Source organism: Mandrillus leucophaeus, unplaced genomic scaffold, assembly GCF_000951045.1.
Source record: "Mandrillus leucophaeus isolate KB7577 unplaced genomic scaffold, Mleu.le_1.0 Scaffold3, whole genome shotgun sequence".
Taxonomy (NCBI): Eukaryota; Metazoa; Chordata; class Mammalia; order Primates; family Cercopithecidae; genus Mandrillus; species Mandrillus leucophaeus.
In genome coordinates this window covers 7,307,367-7,330,175 of record NW_012103142.1, presented here as the reverse complement: position 1 = coordinate 7,330,175, position 22,809 = coordinate 7,307,367, and the positions used below count along the sequence as shown (strand labels likewise).

Sequence of the window (22,809 nt, the reverse complement as noted above, 5' to 3'; positions counted from 1 at the left end):
ACTGCTGTGTGTCACCTCTTTCCACCCTGTCACCCCTTCAGAAGCCTTTCCTCAGTTCTAAGTTGTGAACAATGTGAAATCTGATCCACCTGCCCAATGCCTTGGATGCATTCCATAGCCTCTGATTCAGCCGAAGCCACTCAGGTCAGAGCTCCTCCCAGTAATCCCTCCAAGTAGAGGCCCTCCCTCTGGGGTCCCTCCCCCACCCTTCCCCAAGGAGTTCTCGCCCCCCTGGAACCCCTTCCCCTGGAGTCCCTCCTCCCAGAGCCCCTCCCCCTGAAGCCCCTCCCCTGGAACCCCGCCCCTGGAACCTCTCAGCTGAAACACCTGGCAAGCCTCACTTCCTGCTGGAAGCCTTCCCAGCCACCCTTCCTCCTCCTCAGCATCCTGTGTTTCTCCCATAATCAAATATCAGGCAGATCTATTGTTTCCTGAATTACAGTCACTCCCCCTGGGCTGTGATCTTCTTAGGTCAGGAACAGTGTCGCACAGTGAAATGGGCACCCTGGTGCCCAGCAAAGAGCCTGGCACATAGTAGATAGACCAGGGCTTTGCCAAGGTGCAGACCCTGGATGTCTGGCCTTCTCCTGTATCCTCTCCCCTCCAAAAACTCCCCTCCATCTCCTTCCTTCAGACTAATTCAGCAATGGTCACTCCAAACTTCTCTTTTCCCTCATCTCCAGCTCCATATTTCCAACGATCCACATTTCCATTCAGATGCGCTGATGCTAGTGCCACCAACTTCCTCCACAACTGACCTCTCCTTTCCTTCCCCCCCAGACCACCCCGAACTTCAAAGATAGAGAAGCATCTTGAACTCTTCCTTTGTCTGAAATACTGCTATATGCCAGGCATTTTATATGTACTATCTCACTTAATTCTCACAAGAAACTCTGAAACGTGGGTATTAGCATCCCGATTTTAAGGATAAGGAAACTGATGTTCAGTGAAGTGAAGCAACCTTCCCAAGGTCACAAACCCAAAACTGACTGAGCCAGGATTAGAGGCAGGTTCTGACCTAGCTGTCTTTTTATTTTATTTTTTAATTTTTATTTATTTATTTATTATTTATTTTTTTGAGACTCTATTGCCCAGGCTGGAGTGCTGTGGTGCGATCTTGGCTCACTGCAACCTCTGCCTCCTGGACTCAAGCAATCCTCTGCCTCAGCCTCCCAAGTAGCTGGGACTATAGCCATGTACCCATCACACCTGGCTAATTTTTGAATTTTGTGTAGAGACAGGGTTTCGTCGCCCAGGCTGGTATTGAACTCCTGGCCTCCAGTGATCTGTCTGCCTCAGCCTCCCAAAGTGCTGGGATTGTGAGTGTGAGCCACTATGCCTGGCCATGACCCAGCTGTCTTAAACTTCCATTCTTCTCCCCCAACACAGAGGTACTCCCGCACCCACACACAGTTCTCTATTTTATAGATTATCCAGCCTTCATATCCAGTCTACTGGGTTCTACTTAGAAATGCTTCCTGCATCAAGTCTGTGCTCACCTGTGTGAACACTGGGCTCCCCTCACTGGCCTCTGGGAGGCTGGTTATGCAGAGCCTCCTGCGATTTGCTGGCAGTGTGGACTCACCTCATACTGCTCTGTGAGCCTGCACATGCTCTAAGCTTGGAACCATTTCTCTCAGGCATTGTCCTTTCTTGCCAGCTTGGCTGACCTCCAGCCCAGGCTGAGGCTGATCCCTTTCTTCAGGACTCCATCTGCACCCTTCTGATTCCTCCTTTTGGCTTCAGGTCCTGAGCTTGGTTCTCAGGTCAGAACCATTCAACAGACTACCTGCTTAAACAATATCCTGGGTTTCCCAGCTCTCTTCTCTCAATTTAATTCCTGTTTTCTCCACTTTCAACAGAACATCTCAAACTAAGTGCACCTTTTGAGTCCACCTAGTGCACTGCCAAAAGATGCAGATTCCAGGGCCCTGCCCTCAGAGTTTCTAAGTAAGCAGATCTGGGAGGAAGAACGAGGAATCTGCATTTTAACAAGTTCCTTAGGTGATCTGGATGCAGGCAATTTAATTCACTGACGTTTCTCTTTCCTCTTTTTTCGCCAGAATTTTTACAAACCTTTTTAACAATTCACACCTTCTATCCAAAGTTATGAGCAGATCCCTCAGGTTTTCTTGCCTGGCTGCAAAGTGGAATCACGGGGCAATTAAAAAAAAAAAAAAAAAAAAAAACCATGCCTGGACCCAGCCTGAACCAATTAATACCATCTCTGTGGGAGAAGGGAGAGGGGGAGCCACTAGGGTGAGCAGTTCATCGTGGTTTGCCCAAGATCGCCCTAGTTTTAAAACTGAAAGTCTCAACCAGGCACGGTGGCTCACGCCTGTAATCCCAGCACTTCGGGAGGCCAAGGTGTGTGGATCACTTGAGGTCAGGAGTTGGAGACCAGCCTGGCCAACATGGTGAAACCCTGTCTCTACTAAAAACACAAAAATTAGCCACGTGTGGTAGTGTGTGCCTGTAATCTCAGCTACTCGGGAGGCGGAGGCAGGAGAATCACTTGAACACAGGAGGTGGAGGTTGCAGTGAGCCAAGATTGCACCACTGCATGCCAGCCTGGGTGACAGAGCAAGACTCCATTTCAAAAAAAAAAAAAGAAAGAAAAAAGAAAGTCCCATATCACAGGAACCTTCTCAGTCCCAGGCAGGCTCTGACAGTTGTAAAATCTCTCCAGGTGACACTAATTTGTAGGCAAGTTTACCAAACACTGGACTGCATCCAGGTCAGACAAGGCCTCAACCAACCAGCCCACTCTCCCTAGAATTCCCAAAAGTCAGAGCGCACCTGCATTCTGTTTTCATTGAGCGCGGTTATTTTCAAATTTGTCCCTAGGCCAGCAGCATCAGCATCACCTGGGAATTGGAAAAGGTGGCGCCATCTTCAATAATAACAGCAATAATAATCCACATCTACAATTTATCCACGTTTCTTCTATGGACCATGCACCTCCTTGGGTACCTTATGTGTCCTCCTTCAACTCACAAGAAAAACGTGAGGTCATTCTTACTGTGATCTCTAGTTGACAAATGAAGACATTGGGCCCCAGAGAGGCTGAGGGAACCAGGTGAGGGCAGACTGCTAGTTACTGGCAACACTGTGCCTAGAGCCCCAACATGCCTAACTCCACAGCCCCCTGCTCCTCTCTCACCTGCAGATCTTCTGCAAATCCCTACCAGAAGGCGTAGGATGTGTGGACTGACTTGAGTGAAGTGGTGACTAGGGAATTATCCGTCAGGCATGGGCTGGCGGTAGAGATGGTTTGAGGCTGGGAGGTCCATCCCACAGGGAGAGTGTAGGGCTGATCAGAGGGGGCCTGTTTTGATTCTGGTGCAGCAAACATTTACTGACAACCAACTAACTAGATGGCTTGAATATGCCATCTCATTAAATTCAGCAATAACTTCATAAAATATATGGCATTGGGGTTTTGTAGGGGCCATACATACAAGTTTCCCCTTCATGCTCAAGTTCAGGACCAATTGAGAAACAGACGCATGAAGCCCCTGATAGAGGTCAAAATGGCATCTTTTTGTGTGTGTGTGTGTGAGATGGAGTTTCACTCTTGTTGCCCAGGCTGGAGTGCAATGGCGCGATCCCGGCTCACTGCAACCTCTGCCTCCCGCGTTCAAGCAATTCTGTCTGTCTCAGCCTCCAGAGTAGCTGGGATTACAGGTGCGTGCCACCATGCCTGGCTAATTTTTGTATTTTTAGTAGAGACGGGGTTTCATCATAATTGTCAGCACTTTGGGAGGCCGAAGTAGGTGGATCACCTGAGGTCAGGAGTATGAGAATAGCAGCTATGTTTCTGATAGAGTTGTTGGGAGGAAGTGGCTTTACCGGCCAAATGCACTCCTAATATTCCACTCATGAATGAGGCCAATTCACACATCCAATCACTGGCATAGGATGGGGACCATGGACCTCCCCATAGGAGCAAGCTCCTGAGCTCACGGCCAAGAGCCGGCCAGATGCACCCACCCTGCAGGTGGCAGATCCAAGAGAGATGGGGGAAGCAGTTGGCAGGTCCAGCTCATACTTCTTTGAGAGTCACCAGTTGGAGACGCCTTGGCTCTTCCCTTGAGGAAGTGATTGGGAGGGAGAAGCCTGAGAGCGGGCAGCAGGGTTCTCCACCCACATGCACATCAGAGCTACTCATGCCCCAGGCCCACTCCCAGAGATGCTGACTTAGTCCGAGAAGGGAGGGAGTGGGCATTAATATTTTGTGAAAGTTCTCCAGGTGATGCTAAGGTGCTGAGTACTGACAGCCACTCACAGAAGATCTCTTGGAAACCAGACACCAGGGCAGTGCCTCTAGAAGAGTTGGAATTGTTCCTATTTTACAACCAGGGAAACAAGGGCTCAGGAAACTTGAGTATCTTGCCCTATGTCCAGAGCTAGTAAATAGAATAGTAAGGCTGAGTAACGGCAGTTAACAAATGGGCTTTCCCCCAATTTAGGGTGGACTTGGAGGTTTGCAGCCAGTTTGGAGCCAGATCAGCCAAAGCAGCCATTCTCGAGCTTCATCCTGCATCAGAATTTCCTGGAGGGCTTGTTAAAATGCAGATTGCTGGGCCCCACCCCAGAGTTTCTGATTTAGAGAGAAGGCTCTGTAGCTATGAGAAGAGATGACAATGGGGCTTTGGAGTTAGGCATACCTGGGTTCTAGGTACAGCTTTGTCACCAACTAACAATATGACCTTGCCTGGTTTACTTGACCTCTCTTGGGCTCAGTGTCTTCATTTGTCAACTAGAGATCACAGTAATAATGACCTCACGTTTTTCTTGTGAGTTGAAGAAGGACACATAAGGCACCCAGGGTGGTGCATGGCCCGTAGTAGAAATGTGGATAAACTGTAGATGTCATTTTTGCTGCTGTTATTTAGGGATGACTTCTTTAAGAAGACTGGAGGGCTGGGGGAAGGTTTTAGATGCAGGCAAGGATACCAAGAGATAGAACACCAAAGTATGAATGAACTAAGTCTTAAAGGATGCAGTGACATGAGCTAAAATGGAGCCAAAGCAAGTGCACAGAACTGAGAATGAGGGAATCTTGTGCAGAGAGGGTTGGTCTGCTGCGAATCTGGCCGGCAGAGGGGCTGGGATTTAAAGTCACCCAAAATAGAACTTCCTTGTCTCCAAGCTTGCAATCCATGTTTCCCCTCCTCCCCTTCTCTCTGGGCCACACTCCACATGCCTGTGTCCAGACTCATTTGTTAGAACTGTCCCCCCAACCACCCCACCCCCAACCCTGCCCTGGGGATTCAAGGAATCTTAGCAATGTCTCCAAGTTCTGGAGGAAAGGAAGAAGAATATAAGGGGGAAGACCTCTTTGGGCCTGTGTCTTTGTATGACTTCCCTCAGTTCCCCAGCCTCCCCTTCTCAAGACAGGGTCCTTCCAAGTCAGCATCAGCCTGGCCATCTCATTAGGGTGGGCACCAAGAGGGGCACCAACAGCCTTCTTCCAACCACTCAACCACAGAGTCTTCTCTGCATCTTCGCCAACCCATGTCCCTGCCTCTTTCATAGCCACACTCAATGTGTATCCCCTCAAGCCTTCCCTGATGAATCTCACTGGATGGCAAGAGTTCCTTCCTCCATATGTTTGTTCATTCCTTCAGCCACTCATTCCACAAATGTTCTCTGAGCACCAACTCTGTGACCTGGCACCAATATGAGAAAAGACACAGTCCCTGCCCTCCTGCAGGCTAAAGAAGAGAGCACTAGATTTGGAGCCCAGAGTTTGGAGCTCATATTGTCATAAGGAAAAAATAGAGCCCCAGCTCATGTTCATCAAGTCTCTTCTAACATGAGAAGAGATCTCCCAGCCACTGGTGAGACACTGTCAAATCTTCCTGCTCTCTCTTTTACACACAGAAAATACATAAAATAAAACATACTGTATCAGACATGGATAACACACTTCATGACCCCATGCTGTTCTCCACCCTGCAGACTTTAGAAATTTGTCTGAGTCTAAATGCATGCCATCTTTAGTCACTGCCTGGACCTCTATGTCCAGCATCTTACCTTATGACCATGTCAACCAGCATTTCTGGGCTTGTTCAGATGTGCCAGGCACCAGAGATAAAGAGATGAACAAAATACATTCCTGAGCACCTGGAGCTCACAGTCCAGTGGGAGAGTCATGCACATAAACAGATAGTCATGACACAATGCGGGAAGCACACAGTGACCCAAGTAAGGCTTTGTGGTGTGGGTGGAGAGAGGCACCTGATACAGCTGGCTGTTGACAAGGAGGACACCAGGGAAGGCTTCCTGGAGAAGACAATGCCAGAGCTCCGTCTTAAGGGAAAGTGAGTCTGAAACTGAGCCTGTGCGTTGGCTTGGCTCCTGCCACTTCAGGTCACCTTAATCACTTCTCATTGATTGTGCTCCCTTCCTTTCCCTGCCTTCCATCTCAGAATTCCCAGGGCATTGGAGCTTTTGGAAATGTGAATCCAAATGCATGTGGTGTGATTATGGCTGAATTTTCTCCTTCCTCTTATATACAGTCAATATTATAACACCAACAGCATGATGCTGATTATGTAATAAAAGCTTAAAACATAAAGTGGGAGTTTATTTCCCCATGACTATTTGTAGGTGGTGCCCAGATACCCCCTTGGCCTTTCAACTCCAGTGCAAGTGAAACCAGAGCTGAGTTTTCAAATGTTGCACATGATCCTCAACAGCTCCTAGCAGACAGAAAAGGGCAGGGCTTTGGCCAACTTGAGGACTGAGAGTCAGGGCTGTACCAGGCTCGGCAAACAGGAGCTACAGCTGCAAATCAAAGGCCTCTTTCACTAGGGAAGCAGAGTGGAGTTGAAGGATGTCCACATCACACTTTTTCTCCAGTGCAGTCACCCAAACAGTTCGTGAAAAATCACAGTCAAAATGAGTGAAAAAAGAAGGATGTAGGTAGTCACATGCATACAAATGGGGGAATTTGAAAACCAGCAAGCCCCTCTCTAAATCTGAAATGAGATATCCTATGACAATATAAGAGGTATGCCCTTATATTTACCCCTGGTGGAGCCAACTGAAACCCATATCCATTTCTCTGGGGGATGTTGTACATTATTCAAGGCGCTACATCACACGTCACTGAGTGCTAAAGAACCATTACCCCAAGACTCGTTTCTGAGAAGCAGCAAAAGCCTTAGGCATACGACGGGGTCAAGAATCCAGAATTTTTAGATTCTAAACTTGGCTCTGCCACTAACAAGCTGCAAGACTGTGGGAAAGCTGCTTGACTTCTCTAAGTCTTACCTCCTTCATCTGTAGAGACTATGACAGGACCTAACTAACCCCAAGGTAGTAGTGAGGACTGGGTGAGAATTCAGGCATAGCACTGCTTGTCAGATACAGAGGATTTCACAAGGAAAATATTTTAAAAATTTCCCAACATATTTGCCTCTGGAAAATGCCAGTGTTTCATTTTTCCTTTTCGTTTTTTCTTGTACAATTCTAATATCAGAGCTAAGCCAGGACCTTGTTTTCCCTGGGAAAAGAAGACTGATAGCTTCCAGAACAAAATGGCGCATAGAGGGAGGAACAGTTGATACGAGGCAATGATGTCTCCTCTAGACAGGACAGGGCAATAGAAAACCTTTATAGTCTGTGCACAGTGGCTCAAGCCTGTAATCCCAGCACTTTGGGAGGCCGAGGTAGGCAGATCACTTGAGGTCAGGAGTTCAAAACCAACCCAGCCAACATGGTGAAACTCTGTCTCTAATAAAAATACAAAAAAAAAAAAAAATTAGCCAGATGTGGCTTGTAATCTCAGCGACTTGGGAAGCTGAGGCAGAAGAATCACTTGAACCTGGGAGGCAGAGGTTGTAGTGAGCTGAGATCGCAGCACTGCATTCCAGCCTGGGCGACAGAGCGAGACTCCATCAAGGAGGAGGGAAGAGAAGGAGAAGGAGGAGAAGGAGAAGGAGGAGGAGAAGGAAGAGGAGAAGGAGGAGGAGAGGGAGGAGAAGGTGGACGAGAGGGAGGAGAGGGAGGAGAAGGTGGAGGAGAGGGAGGAGAAGGAGGATGAGGTGGAGGAGAGGGAGGAGAAGGAGGAGGAGAGGGAGGAGGAGGAGAGGGAGAAGGAGGAGAGGGAGGAGGAGGAGAGGGAGGAGGACAAGGAGGAGGAGAGGGAGGAGAAGGAGGAGGAGGTGGAGGAGAAGGAGGAGGAGAGGGAGGAGAAGGAGGAGGAGAGGGAGGAGAAGAGGAAGAGGAGGAGGAGGAGAAGAAAGAAAAAGAAGAAGAAAAAGCAAATCTTTCTAGTACTAGGAAGAAAAGAAAGTAAATGCCCAGGATTCCACTTCCTTCCCCACCTCCAGAGAAGAGAGGAGTGGGGTGGTTTGTGGTGTCATTAGAAATAACCCAATGACTTGGAGAATTTCAGAATGGGGTGCAGGGTTGGGGAAAGGTCACGCTCCTTGAAGAAACCCTGCCTAAGCGCAGTTCTGAGCAAATATGGCTGGTGACAGCTGAGAAAATTACCTGGGGGCTGCCCTCGGGCCCACCATTTAGAATCCTCACATCCCAGAGCAGCCACTGGACACTTGGGTCCTCCAGGAGTGGGTGGACGTTCTGCAGAGCCAGGGGCCTGAGGAAGCCCTAAGCTTCAGCAGTGGGTGCCAAGTCTACCCTCAGAGGCCCTGGGGACAGGACGAGACCTGGCCCCTTCAGTGGAGTTCAGCACAGAGGCCCAAGCAGCAGAGAGCAAGGTACAGCTCTGTGGAGATCTGCAGAAACCCTGCAGCCCCCAGGCCCTTCCCTGGTCACCATGAAAATACTGGAGCTTCCCCAGGAAGCCAGACCATACAGGGGAGGGGCACTGGGAGCTGCCCTCACAGGAAGTTTGAATTTCAACTTGATGGGACCTTGCTCCAAAGCAACTCATTTAAATCAGAGACTAAAGCACCTTTATTTTTCACACTAAGTTTTTCATTGCAAATTATCCATTATAAGAATCAATTACTTTTTCCTGCACAGCTGGGTGTCATTATTCATTTTCACCACCCAGTTTAGTAAGTTTTCAATAAATATGAGCTGCTATTATGTCATCATCATCATCACCACCAAGTGGGTTATTCCCAGATAGACAAAAGGAAGGGAAGAAGAGGACAAGAGCAAAAAATAGTCCCACTTTTGTTTCAGATCTGAGTCCTCGGAGGGCTCAGGGAGGCTGGCTGGCATAGGAGGAGAGGGGAGACGGGCAGCCTCTGGGACCCCCTCACTGGGTAGTTCATCCTCTCCTTATTCGACACAAACTAGTCAAGCCCCACTTTCATCCAGGTTTAACTGCAACTGACCTGTTGGCCCCTCTACCCTTTCCTCGCCAAGGGAGCTGCAGAAGAGTGAGCACCAGTGCACCTGCCCCCTAGTGTACCCCAGTACACCTGTTCCCCCAGTGCACCTACTCCCGCAGTACACCTGTCCCCACAGTGTACCTGTCCCCGCAGTGTACCTGCCTCCCCAGTATACCTGTCCCCCTAGTATGCCTGCCTCACCAGTGCACCTACTCTGCACTGCACCTGCCCCCCAGTGCACCTGCCCCCTCAGTACACCTGCCTCCCCAGTGCACCTACCCCCCAGTGCTCCTGTCCCCACAGTGCACCTGCCCCCTAGTGCATCTGTCCTGCATCTGTCCCGTGGCCCCCCAGGCCACGGACCTGGACTGTTCAGGTGGGGTCTTACAAGCCTCTGGACCTTCCCACCCATTTACTCTCTTTGTGGCCCTGGCAGTACCACACACAAGTTAAGAACCAGAACTCAGGAGTTAGACTTCCTGGGTGCAAATTCCAGAGCTGCTTCTCATCTGCTGTGTCATCTTTGGCAAGTTACTTAACCTCCCTGTGCCTCAGTTTCCCCATGTGAAAATGAGAATAATAATAGTAATCTGCCTCAAAGATTGTGGGGATTAATTGTGGGGATTAATTTAGTGAGTCAGGTACAACAATTAGGGTAGCACCAGGCACCTATTCAGCACTAAGTGTGAATAACTCCCACCCTCTCAATGAGGTCTTTCAAGGGCATCTGAAATAGCAGCCCCACTCCCAGCACCTCCCATCTCCCTTTCCTTCATTTTCCATGTAGACTTATCACCATCTGAGAGACTATACATCCCATGTATTTATTATCCCTCCCACAAGAATGTATATTCCATGGGGCATTTTTGTCCTTCATTCATTGCTGTATCCTCAGTGACTAGAATTACTACTTGCTGCATAATAGGCCCTTGTAATAAAGAAGGAATATATGAAACTTACTAACTGTGTAGACTTAGGCAAGTTACATAACTCCCCACATGCCTTAGTTCACTCATCTGAGAAATGGAGATGATGCCCACACCCTCACACTGATGTGAAGATTAAATGAGGCAACATTTGTAAATAGACCCACTCCAGTCCTTGGTACATGGTTGACCTAAGAAGACCAGTCTCTGCCTGATGGAGGAAGGGCCTGAAATGGTTAATCCCTGACTCTCCTCCCCCAAGCAAAGCTGGGCTTGGCTGCAGGACCACTGGCAGCTATCCAGGTGGAGGCTAAATGTCAGAGGTGTGTGCCTGTAGGGCGGCCCTGGTCCTGATGCAGTCTTGACCCAGGCAGCTGGAGCCCCTCGCCACCCCCTCCTGCTTAGCAATGCTGCCTGGGCCTGGAGCATTTGGGAGTGCAGGAGCTGAGCGGTGGGAACCTCCGCAGGCCTGGGTCCCACGCCACATCCTGGCCTTGGGGGGAGGTGGGCCCAAGGCCTGGACTTGCTTCCCAGCTATTCCCAGGCGGCCCGCTCTCCTGCTGGCCCAGCTGCGCTGCCTGAGCTGGAGGGCTGCAGGGGTAGGTCTGTCTGTCAGCATCGCTTGTCCCCACTCATGACAAAGAAGACGTGGGCCTCAGCACAAGCACAGTCTGGACTCAGAGCCTCACTCTGTCAACCCTGAAGCCCACCTGCCTCCCTCCCTGGCAGGGAGTGTGTGGAATGGCGGTCACAGAGGACTCACCAGAGCCCAGGGACTCCAGCCTGTGGCTTCCCAGATTTCTCCAACTTCTCACAATGCCCCAGCTTCTCAGGAACTTCACTGAGAGCCGTGCCTCTCCACGACTGACCCAGAAAGAGACGAAAATAGACAGGCACAGGCTTCAGTGTGAATGCTGGAGATGATAATGTAGCCCAGCATTGTCCCATGGTCATCCACTCCACAACCATCTATGAACCCCACTCTGGGCCAGACGCTGTGCACTGTAGGATGCGGCAGTGAATAAAACTCAGACCTGATCATCAAAAAGCTCCCAGTCAGAAAAGGGGTACACATGTGAGCAGGCCGGGGTAGTGGGCAGAAGTATCTCAGTGGAGCTGCACAGGGAATGACAAGAGTATGGCTGAAGGGTCTCTAACTCAGCCTGGGGAAGGAGGGAGCATGAGAAATCTAGAAGGGTGGTACCAAGGTGCTTCTGACCAGCAACAACTTGCGGGTGAATAGAGGAGCTAATGAATGGAGAAATGACATTTCCCATTTCTGAGGGGCTAGCTCAGAACGGCTCCAGGGAGGGTGCCAGCTTCAGCTCCCATCCTCCCAATCTTCAAACCCTGTTACCAGAAACTAAGCCCTCTGAGGGCAGGGACCAAGTTCAGTCTGCATCCCTAGAAGAGGACAGGCATATATGACAGGCACTGAGTACAAATGTCTGAGTGTGCCAACGCATAAACAAACCCCTGAAGGTAAGATCACTATTGACCTGGGGACATGTTGCTTTTTTCTTATCCCACGGACATTCACATAAATTTTTATTGCCCGATTTCCTCTTGGTAAGTGTTAAGAACCTTCACAGGCTATAAACTCTCCAACTGGTGCCAAACAAGGTGTCACTCAGCCTCCAACATGGGTATCTTTAGAGGGAACCAACCATGGGGTTCTGCCCATCACCCTGAGTGCTGCCAGCCTCCCCATCGATGGTCACCACCATCACACTCCTGTGGTACACCCTGGGAAAAGCCGCAAGAATCACACACCACTGAGGACAACGGCCAGAAAGTCGCTGCCAATGTTTGTGGCTCGATATTTACAGAAAAACAGGATCATCCTGTGCTTGCAACCCACAACCAGTCCCAGGCGCATGTGCAGGCCCATCCACACACCCTGTGTGGAACACGCAGCCTGCTCCCCAGGCCCCTGCCGTCAACGAAAGTATACAAGGAAGTGCCAATTGGATTTATCTGTTTAAACACCACCCCGTGAAGCTGGTCCCTGGGTAAATTATCCAAACAGTAACCATTCTTGCTTCCTTCTTAAAGAAAAACTGTAGAAAGCATACATTCTCCTTGCGTTTCTGCTATTCATTCATGCAGCCAATATTTAATAAGGACCTACTATGTGTTAGCCCCTGCCAGTGGAACTATGCTATGGTTCGCATGTCTGTGTTCCCTACAAAATGCGTATGTTGAAACTTTATCTTTGTTGTAATAATGTGAAGGGTGGGGCTTTTTGGGAAGTGATTATGTCATGATGGCTTCACCTTCATGAATGGATTAGTGTCTTATAAAAGGGCGGGAGGCAGAGGCGGGCAGATCATGAGGTCAGGAGATCGAGACCATCCAGGCCAACATGGTGAAACCCCACCTCTACTAAAAATACAAAAATTAGCCGGGTGTGGTGGCATGCACCTATAGTCCCAGCCACTCAGGAGGCTGAGGCAGGAGAATCACTTGAATCCAGGAGGTAGAGGCTGCAGTGAGTCAAGATCACGCCACTGTACTCCAGCCTGGCAACAGAGCAAGAATCAGTCTCAAAAAAAAAAAAAAAGCAGGGGGTGCTGGAGGCAATTAGCTTAAGCCCTTTTAGCCCTGCCGTTCCTTCTGTCATGTAAGGACACAGCATTCTTTCCCTCCAGAGGAAGGGAAGGAACACAGACATGCAAGCCATAGCATAGTTCCACTGTCAGGGGCTAAAGCATAGTAGGTCCTTATTAAATATTGGCTCCATGAATGAATAGCAAAAATGCAAGGAGTACCTATGCTCTTTACAGTTTTTCATTAAGAAGCAACAAAACACCACCTTAGGAGCAGAGGGCAGCCCTCACCAGACACCAACCCTGCTGGCACCTTGATCTTGCACTTCCCAAAGTCCAGAACCATGAGAAATGTTGTTTTGGTTTATCAATTACCCAGTGTGTGGAATATTGGCACAAATGGACTAAAACATACTAGAAATGCAAAACTGAACCAGTCAGAGCTTTGCATTCTGGAAGCTAATAGTCTAGTGGCAGTCAGACAGAACAGTGGTTTTCAAACACTGTGCTCACTGCTTCATCAGGGACAGGCCTGTGGGAGCAGAGGTGAGAGGGAACCCTACCTACCTGAAATTGATGGGGAGGAGGAGGGGTTAGAGAGACTTTACAGGTGTGGTGATTTTTGGACTGAGTCTTGAAGGACAGCTAGACGTTCCCCAGGTATGAGCCTTCAGGTAGTGGCGAGGGCAAGAGTTAGAAATGTCAGCGGCAGGGCAGGCAGAGCTTGGGCAGCTGGTAAGGAGATGACCTGAGAAGTAGTCCAGGGCTCAGACATGAAGGGTCTATACCCCTTGAACTGTGAAACTGGCTTTGGGATTTTCCAAATTCCCCTTTGATCCATTAAGAGAATCCATTCTCAGACCGAGGGGGTCAAGGGGTATCACACGTCACACAAAGACAGAGACCCTGAAGAGTAATCCAGGCATGAGGACCCCAAGGAAAAGAGTCAGGGAGAAGAATCCTCCAGCCACTGTTTCTGAAGCCCAGGTCTCCGCATCCTACCAGGCCCAGGGGCACCTCCACGAGCCCACACGCACAGAGCCAAGCCGTGAGTGAGAGCCACCATTCCCTGGGGAGAACAAGCACCATTCCACAAACCCAGACCCAATAATCAGACTCTGAAAAAGAGTACCCCTTTCAACTCCTGGATAGCTGTGCCTTCCCCTCTTGGGATGTCACACTCTCCACCTGTGTGTGAATGGACTCAACTCCTCCTTTCTCCTCCACGATCTGCAGGAGGCCTCTCACACAGCTGCTGGGATGCACAAGATATTGAGAACGAAGGTGGCTACCATTTCAAGACCCTTTCGCAGGCAAGAAAGCTGAGGTCCAAGAAGCAGGCTACTTGCCTCAGGACCCACAGCAAACTCATGCCACAGCCACGTCTAGAACCCAATTCTCAAATTCACAGCACAGAATTCTCTCTCCCACCATAAAATAGTCACAGACAAATCCTGCTTTGCTTCCTGGTTTCTCCTGAGTTTTACTGAACTGGGAACAACAACTACGAACGTGCAATATAAAAACAAAAATTAAAAATTCCAAAAATCTTAGCCAAGATGCATTCACGAATATTTCCCCTAAGTATTGTGAGCCCTGCTAGGATCCAAGCGACACAGTCTTTCTCTTTAAATATTCCCAAATACTCCAGAAATGAACTCCCAACTTCTCCTGATTTCCTTACCTCAGATTTTCTCTTTGAAGCCTGGAGAGTACTTAGAAACTTCTCTTTAAAAAGGGAAGGTGCTCCTGACAGTCATTCCAAGAGATCTGGATTTGCCAAGCTGAAGTTACAGAAACCTGTGACTATGCATACTAATTATTATTATTTGCCTACCATTAGTATGCTTTTTCACATTTCACATCTGATTTTTTATGTACATTTTTCTTAATTTTTGTGTGCAAACAGTCCTAACATGAAGTGAAAAAAATCATCGGCAAAAGGAGAAAAGCAAACAAACCAGCCTGGTGTCCAGGGATTCGAGAATTTCAGGAGGCTCAGGAGGCAAACTGGATATGTTCTCCAGGAAAGGGGAGTTATTGGTCGTATCAGCTACACAACCGATTACCTGAGGATTCCACTGGAAATGAAAAAGAGAGAAAGAGAAGGAGTCGAGAGTCCCCCAAAACCCCAAGTGGCTTCTCCCCAGCTTTAGAACATCACAGGAATGCTCACCTTTTAAGAGACTTGCTTTCCTAGAATAGCCCCAGTCCCTCGCTGTGGGCTTGTGCTGTGAATGACAAAGTACTCACGGTAAGGAGCCCCCAGAGTCCCAGCAGGTAAGGAGAAGACCCTCAAAAGTAAAATAAAAATTTTTTAAAAATCTGCTACTAACTGGCAGTTATTTGAACTAGTTATACGAGAGACCAGGAGCAGGCCGCACAATCGCTTCTTCCCCAGGGCTCTTCTCCTGAGCTGAGCAGATGCCAGCCGTGTGTTTATCATTTCTCCCCACTATCTTTTAAGGCAGCCACATCCCAAGCCAGCAGGCTGGACCAAGACACATGTCTGAAGGGGAAGAAGGCCAGGTTCACTGCACCAGGCATGAAATATGCCTTATCTCATATTTGCCAACACACCTGCACCATGGGGACACGTAAAATGTGAACCTCATCCCCATTTCCCATTAGAAATTAGAGGTTCACAAAGCCCAAATAATGTGTGCTGGGCCATTTAGCAATGGTAGAGCAGGACTGGGTCTCCCTCCTATTCCATTCTAACCAAGAGGTACCAGGACCACTGCATGTAGTGTGCAGGCTGTGAACTGCTAGAGAATCCCACATCCAAGGAGATGCATGAGCCCACCCTGCCTGCAGGGCTTGCCCGCCTGGGAGAGAGTACACTCAGTACAGATATCGGGCTGCAGAAAGCCGGTCCCACTTATGCTCCCTCCACTCCCAGAGTCCAATTCCCACCTGCCCAATCACAGCCATGGTGGGAGCAGGGGAAGGGCACATCTTATCCCTGGTGCCACAGAGAGAGTATGTGATCAGGTGAGACGGTGATGGTGTGTGTGAATGCACAGCCAGGCTCAGGACAGTGCCCGACACACACACACTGGCAGAGCTGGGCCACTTTACAGGATTATGCTTAACTATGTTTCCTTTAAGAAACAAAGTCCTCCCCACCCAACCCCCAACCTTGGTTTTTGTCTTGTTTTGAAACAGTCTCGCTCTGCTGCCTAGGCTGGATTGCAGTGGCAATCTCAACTCACTGCAACCTCCGCCTCCCGGGTTCAAGCAATTCTCCTGCCTCAGCCTCCTGAGTAGCTGAGACTATAGACGCCTGCCACCATGCCTGACTAATTTTTGTATTTTTAGTAGAGACAGAGTTTCCCCATGTTGGCCAGGCTGGTTTCAAACTCCTGACCTCAGGTGATCTTCCCGCCTTGGCCTCGCAAAGTGCTGAGATTACATGCACGAGCCACCACACTCAGCCTAACAAAGACCCTTCTTAAATTCACACCGAGGCCCTGCATGGCTAAGCAGCCTCTCTGATCAGGCTCCCCCTTGGCGGCTGGCAGGTCAGCTACCTGGGCCCCTCTGAAGCCACCCCAGGTCACCTCTCATCATTCTCCTCCAGGAGCTAGACCGTTGGGATAACCTGGCTCTGGAGAGGAAGCCTGGCAAGTCCCAAGAAAGTCTTTTTGTGTCTCCCCGTGCTATTCTCACCCTGCTGGCCTTTCCCCACGCCCTTACCCATGATGAATGCACCCTGGAGGGGGAAAGAGGAACAGAAATTCCATGCTCTGGACCCTGCCCGGAGCTGGCTTCCCAACCATGCGACTTCTGTGGCACCTGCTCTTGCTGGGAAGGCACCAGTGGGTCCTCTCCAGCTCAAACATCTGCCTCCCTCAGCTCGTCTTGCCTGTAGGAGCTGGCCAGCCTCTCCTGCATGCTATGCTGATGCAAAGTCCTCTGTCCTGAATCGGGAGAACCACCCCTGTCAGGGATGTGGGGTTTGTTTTCTTAATTAACTGAAAATGCTAACATGGGAGCCTGGGAGCTGGCAGGGGCCTGGCCTTCAACGGCTGCTAGAAAAAATTCTTGCTTTGAAATCTGGATCTCTAATGCCCCACATGGGATGTCAAAACAAACAGAGACACTCGATCCTGGAGCACAGGGCCTGGGGCCGGTTCAGGTTACAGGGCCAGAGATGGATTTAGCTACAGGATGCCACAGCAACCAACAGGTGACCAGATCCTGATTTCCCAAAATGGCACAGCTAGACCCCAAGAAGCCCCGTGCTGGGGCATGGGCTCTACGGGGATGGGGAGAGGTCACTGGGATTTACGCCAGCAATACTTCCTGAGTGCCTACTGCCCAGCAGGCATGGAGCTGGGGGCAGGGAGGGCTGCAGAGATAGCCAAGTTCTATTGACTCCTGCTCTTGAGGAGATAAAATTAGGAACAAATTGCTCATGTGTAGCACAGAAGGCCCCCAGAGCTGAAATATTTACTATCAAGACCTTTGCAGATAATGTTCGCTAACTCCTAATGTAGAAGACAGAAAAGGGTAGAGTGGAGTCTGGAGAAAAGATGACCAGAATGACCACCTAGAGCCCAGCTGAGGGACAGTAACCAGAGAGTGGAGATACAGTGGAGCATCATTCAAAAGCAGGGATGACAGCAAGACCCAAAACCCCAGTAGGGAGAGGAGGGAAAGGAGATGGAAGAGGATGGAGAAGCAGGGGTCCTGAGTCTGCCGCCTCCAGCCTCCTGGACTGGCAGGACATCTGATCCAGAAAGGAGGCTGATTGCCCAGCCCCATCTAAGGGCCAAGGCACCAGGCTAGCATGATACAGCCCTGCATGCCCCCAGGGTGGTGGGGCCCAAGTCGCATGCACAGTTCCCTACACCAGGGATCACGCCATGGCCTTCTCACCTAACAGCCGGGCCTCAAGAGAGGTCAGAAGGTCTGAATGACCAGAAAACATCCCTCTTTGGGAGGAAGCGGCAAAGTGTTCCAGGGAGGCCCCGCACTTCCCCTTCCCGGCACAAGTCGTCCCATCTGCAAAGGCCCAGAAAGGAGCAAGTTTGCTGGAGGTCAGAGATGCTATGTCAGAGCAGAGCACCCCAATCCAAACTCCGGGGCCTTCCTTTTTCCTGACTTGCCTGTTCCTCTCTGAGTCTCTGGCCTAGGTCCATCCTGAGCTTGGAGACCAGGAGGTTAGAAGATTCAGAACCCCCAAGCTGCTTTGCCCCAACCTAAACCCCTCAGTTTTCTTCATCCCCCAGGAGAGGGGGATGTTGAACCATTTCCTCTTGGGACACCCATACTGCACCTCTCCCTTCCTGCAATGGAATCGGTCGATGTAGCCTTCCTTAATCTTTGGGCCTTTGAAGCACACAATGTAGAGCCCAGTTTGAGAAACAAAGCATTAAAAGTTAAAAACTATCATTTTAGGAAACCACTCGGTGCCCACTTGCACAGAAACACAAACCTGGGGACTAAAATCACATGCCAACAGTAGGTTACATGGTGGTCATTCAGATGATTCAGAATAAATGCCTCCAATTTTTAGAGTATTTTTATTAAAATGAAAACAAAGAAACATTTCCCAAGGAAAAGCACATTCTCAAGCAGAGTCTCAGACCTTAGAGAAAACATTCACGTAATGTTCCCAGGGGTCTCTGGGGCCCAGTGTGAAGGGCTCTGGCTAGGGGTGAGGACCCAGGCTACGGAGTTAGGTTGCCCTGGACCCCTCCCTGTCCCAGCTGTGTCCTGCCTGCCCTCTACAATGGCTGCCACACAGTAGACCAGCAATTCAACTTTGTTGAACACACGAATTAATGAATGGTTAGATGAATTAAGAGGCTCATCCTGGCTCTGCCATTTACCAGCCCTGCATCTTTAAGGAAAGGTCCTTAATCTATGAGCCTTAGTTTCTTCATCTGTGAAATCTACAAAATTAGTCACGAGTCAATAAACTACTGCAAGAATTAAATGAGATGCAAAGCCTTTAGCAGAGTGATTGGTGCATTCAAGGTACAGAATAAATAGCAACTATTATTGTTACTTTTCAAAAATGGCTTTAATCTCACATCTAAAATATCTTTCCAGCTCTGTGCACCCTCCCTATTCCATCATGCCACATTATATTTTGGTAAATCCCCAGCACAAAGCCTGGCACAAGTAGGAACACAGAAAACATCTGTTGAAGCATAATTTAGCAGAAAGCGTCTCTGATCTGGAAACCCTGGCCTCGGGTGAGTGCCAGGGGCTGAGGCTTCTAGCATCTCCTGCCTCCTCCATGGGAGGCCACCTCTGTGTTGCAGACCTCAGCCCTCCAAACTGTACCTGAGCATTCAAGGCCAGGAAGCTCACCTGTGTCCATGCCACAGGAAATGGGGCAAGGGGGCATCTGCTCTGCAGAGGGTGGGGGTGCTGGCTGAGCCCATCCCCCTGCTGCAGACTTCTCTTCCCATTCCTTCTCACTCCAGCTCTGGGGAGCGTGGGCCTCCCCCGAGGCAGCGTTCCCAGGCTTCAGCAGTAACAGGCTCTCCATTCTTCCCTGCCCTTGGCAGACCTGCCTCCTCCCACTACGACACTGTCTGCTGCTGCTCATGGGCAACCGCCTCAATCCAAGGAGACAACGCAGACCTCTTGGGGCCCAGGCCTGGTCTGTCCCCTGACCCTATAGGAAGAAGAGGAATTGGTCTGAGTCTCCTGCTGAGATAGACTCACAGGGTCACTCATTTTACCCTCAGACTGCAAATGTCATTGGTCTCTGGCATCTTCACAAACAGCACGCACTGACCACACTTCGTTTTTCCCAAATGAGGGAGAAATCTGACATTTGCCCCTCCCGGATCTTCACGCCTTGGGCCAAGCTCCAGCTACGTTCAGATGTCAACCCCCACCTCCCTGCCTGAAGGTTGACAACCACCAGAAAGGGGGGCCTATCTCCAAGTTCAAGACTCGCTACCCACTGGGGATCCCAGCCCCCACCTCTGTCTCCTCCTTCTCACATTTGCCCATCGGATACTATTGGCAAGAGTCACCAGAACTCAACCCCAAATCAGAAATCCTCAATCCAAGGAAGAGGATGTAACGTGGCTTTCTTTCACTTACCAAGTTTATCCAGCTATTTTCCAACTTTCTTTTTAGGGATCCTGAGCTCAGTCCTCAAGAATTATCTTCTGATGTCCCAGAGCTGGGCACTGGGAGCCCAGGTCCACAGCAGGGAGCTGCAGACAGGGAGTCCTTCTGTGGGCATGGATTCCTGGGGTGGGGTGTGCTTGATTTGAAGCAGTGCCTCCTCCTCTGGAGGCTTCAGTACTAAAATCTAGCCCAGGAGGGTCCCAGCCACAGCCCAGCAAGACATCCAGCAAGGGAGGCAGGGCCACTGTCAGGAGCAGCATGTGTGGCTGTCTTTCTTAAAGGCACAGCCTGCCCCAAGAGCCCAAGGGGAGTGGAAATGCTAGAAAGGAAGGAGCAAGGGAGGATGAGCCAGCATCCTCTAGGGAAAAACTCTGAACACACACCAGTCCATGACCGGCACTAGCCTCCACAAGCTTCTCCACTTTCCTGATGTGGAACATGGAGGCAGAAAGACCCTTCCCCAGGGGAAGCTGTCCTCCTGTAGCTCCAACTCCAGGGCTGAACTCACCCAGAGGGTGTTGCAATAACCCATAAGAAATATTATTTATTTACTATGTACACAGCACTTTCCTAAGTGCTTTGCATGAAGAAACTGATTTAGTCCCCATAGGAACTTCCGGAGGTAGGTACTGTGATTATCATTCCCATTTTATGGATGAGGAAACTGAGGCCTGGAGCTAGTAAATTGCCAAGGTTTTACAGGTAATACGTGAAAAAGTTAGGATTTCAACAAAACTGATTCTACTGGAGCTCAACCACTCATCTTCTACCAACCTTGTCAGGAGGGTAAATTTCTTTTTTCGTCTTTATAGTTTTTTGTATATTCCACATTCTAAAATAAGCATTATTCTGTATAAAGAGAAAAAAAATACAGATTCCACTTTCTATCTCTCACTCCAGTATTTCAACCAAGACGAGACTAGAGCAAGAAGATAAAAGTATTCTACACGGAAGCTCTAAGAGGAAGCAGAGTAGCAAAATTAACAGGACAGTGCAGCAACACTATGATTAAATCTATTTGAGTTTTGCCTATTATAGATCCACAGGCAGGTTTTAAATAAAATTAAAGCAATCGCTTCTTCTTTCAGCCAAAATTGAAATAAAAAGTTTTTTAAAACCTGGTAATTGAAAAATTCAGTGAAGTCCAGGCTCCTCATACATTATCCAAGACCTTTCCTAATTTGATCACCAGCTCCCTCTGCAGCTTCCCCCACATGGTGCGACCCACCCCACCCAGCCACCAGGCCAGATTACCAGAGGTTTCCATAAGCCTCTCCAGCACGCTACCACTCGCTCAGGCTAGGATGCCCCTTCCCTCCACCTGTGCAGTCTTTGCCATCTTTCCAGACCAGGTTAAACTGTCAGTGCTGCTATGGAGGCTTCCACCCCCATGAGCAGAGTGTTGAAAGTTTAAAAACTCCCTCCTCTGCACTCCCACAAGCTTTGCCCATTGCTATGGACTGAATGTGTCCTCTCAAAATTCCTAGGTTGAGGCAGAATTCCCTATCTGATGCTATGTGTAGGCGGGACCTTTGGGAGATGATTAGGTCATGAGGGTGGAGCTCCCCTGAACAGGATTCATGCCCTTATAAAAGAGACCCCAGAGAGCTGTCTCACCCCATCTGCCATGTGAGGACACAGTGAGAAGGCTGAACCACCAGACGTCAAATCTGCCAGTGCCTGGATCTTGACTTTCCAGCCTCCAGAACTGTGAGAAATAAGTGTTTGCTGTGTGAGTCACCCAATCTATGGTATTTTGTTAGAGCAGCTTGAACTAAGACATCATCCAAAATCTGTTGTTAGAGGTGGCATCACATTGTATGCTAATTAACTGAGCATCTTTTTTTCACTTTTCTGTCCCCAGCAACTAGCACTAAAATTGTGTGGAGTCAGGCAGCACATGATCGTAATTCTGTTTGAGAGTGTGTTTAGTTCTGCGGGCCCTTCCTCATGAGTTACCTCATTCGAACTTCACAACAATGAATGGGCATTAGATGTGTCAAATGTTAGTACTGGAGGAGGTAAGTAGCGTTTGAGGTCCTTGTAACTCTGCCCTTCGAAGACTAGGTTTGCCCAGATGGACTTGAAGGACTGGCCAGGCTCCCCAAGCCCATTTTCAGCTGGGCCAGACTCTACCCCCCGTACCTGCCTTCCACAGGCCTCCCCGTGCTCCAACCTAACATCCTCTTGTCCTCAGCTTCCTCCAGCCAAGCCGAGCACCAGTGGGCACAGAGATGATGATGATGCTGCTCACTAGCTGGGGTGTAGGCCGCATTCTCTGTGAGCTAGTGCATGCAAAATGGCCAGAGCACTGATGAGGGGCCACATTTTCAAGAAAGAACCCAGAACAATTCTGCCAGTTTTATGGAGGAAAACCCTGTTACACATCCCCAGGGCTGTACCTCCTGGCACTGGCATCACTGAGAGAGGGTATGGAACAAAGGCACACAGAATGTCAGAGCCAGAAGGAACCTTAGAAATCACATTGCTCAACCCCACTCTAGACAGGGAAACGAGGGCCCAAACTCGGGAGGGACTTGTCAGAAACACAGTGACTCAGTAGCAGAAGACACAGAGTGACAGCTGGCTCCTGAGCCCTTTTCGATGATTCCGATCCAAGCAAGAAAAAGGAAACTAAAGTTTATACTAAAAGGATGTCACAAAGGCCAAATTAATTGCAAGGCATTCTTCAATTACATAGCACACAAATGGGCTTTAAATCCAACATCATACACAGAAAACATGTTATAAAGAAAACAATACAGAAGTATAACAGGGGAAGATGTTCAGTAACAGTGTTCAAATTTAGTCACCCTGGAGGCCAAGCCACGCTACAACCCACATTCTTCCATGAGCTCCCCTACGAATGAATTGAGCAGGTAAGAGCTAAATCTAACACTATTTCTGCAT

At 49.3% G+C, this 22,809-nt stretch overlaps 1 protein-coding gene across 1 annotated transcript in view; it reads right to left on the bottom strand.

Annotated features, from left to right (window-relative positions):
• Window positions 1-22,809, bottom strand: part of DAAM2 (dishevelled associated activator of morphogenesis 2) — a 117,207-nt gene that overhangs the window by 65,936 nt on the left and 28,462 nt on the right. The window lies entirely within an intron of this gene.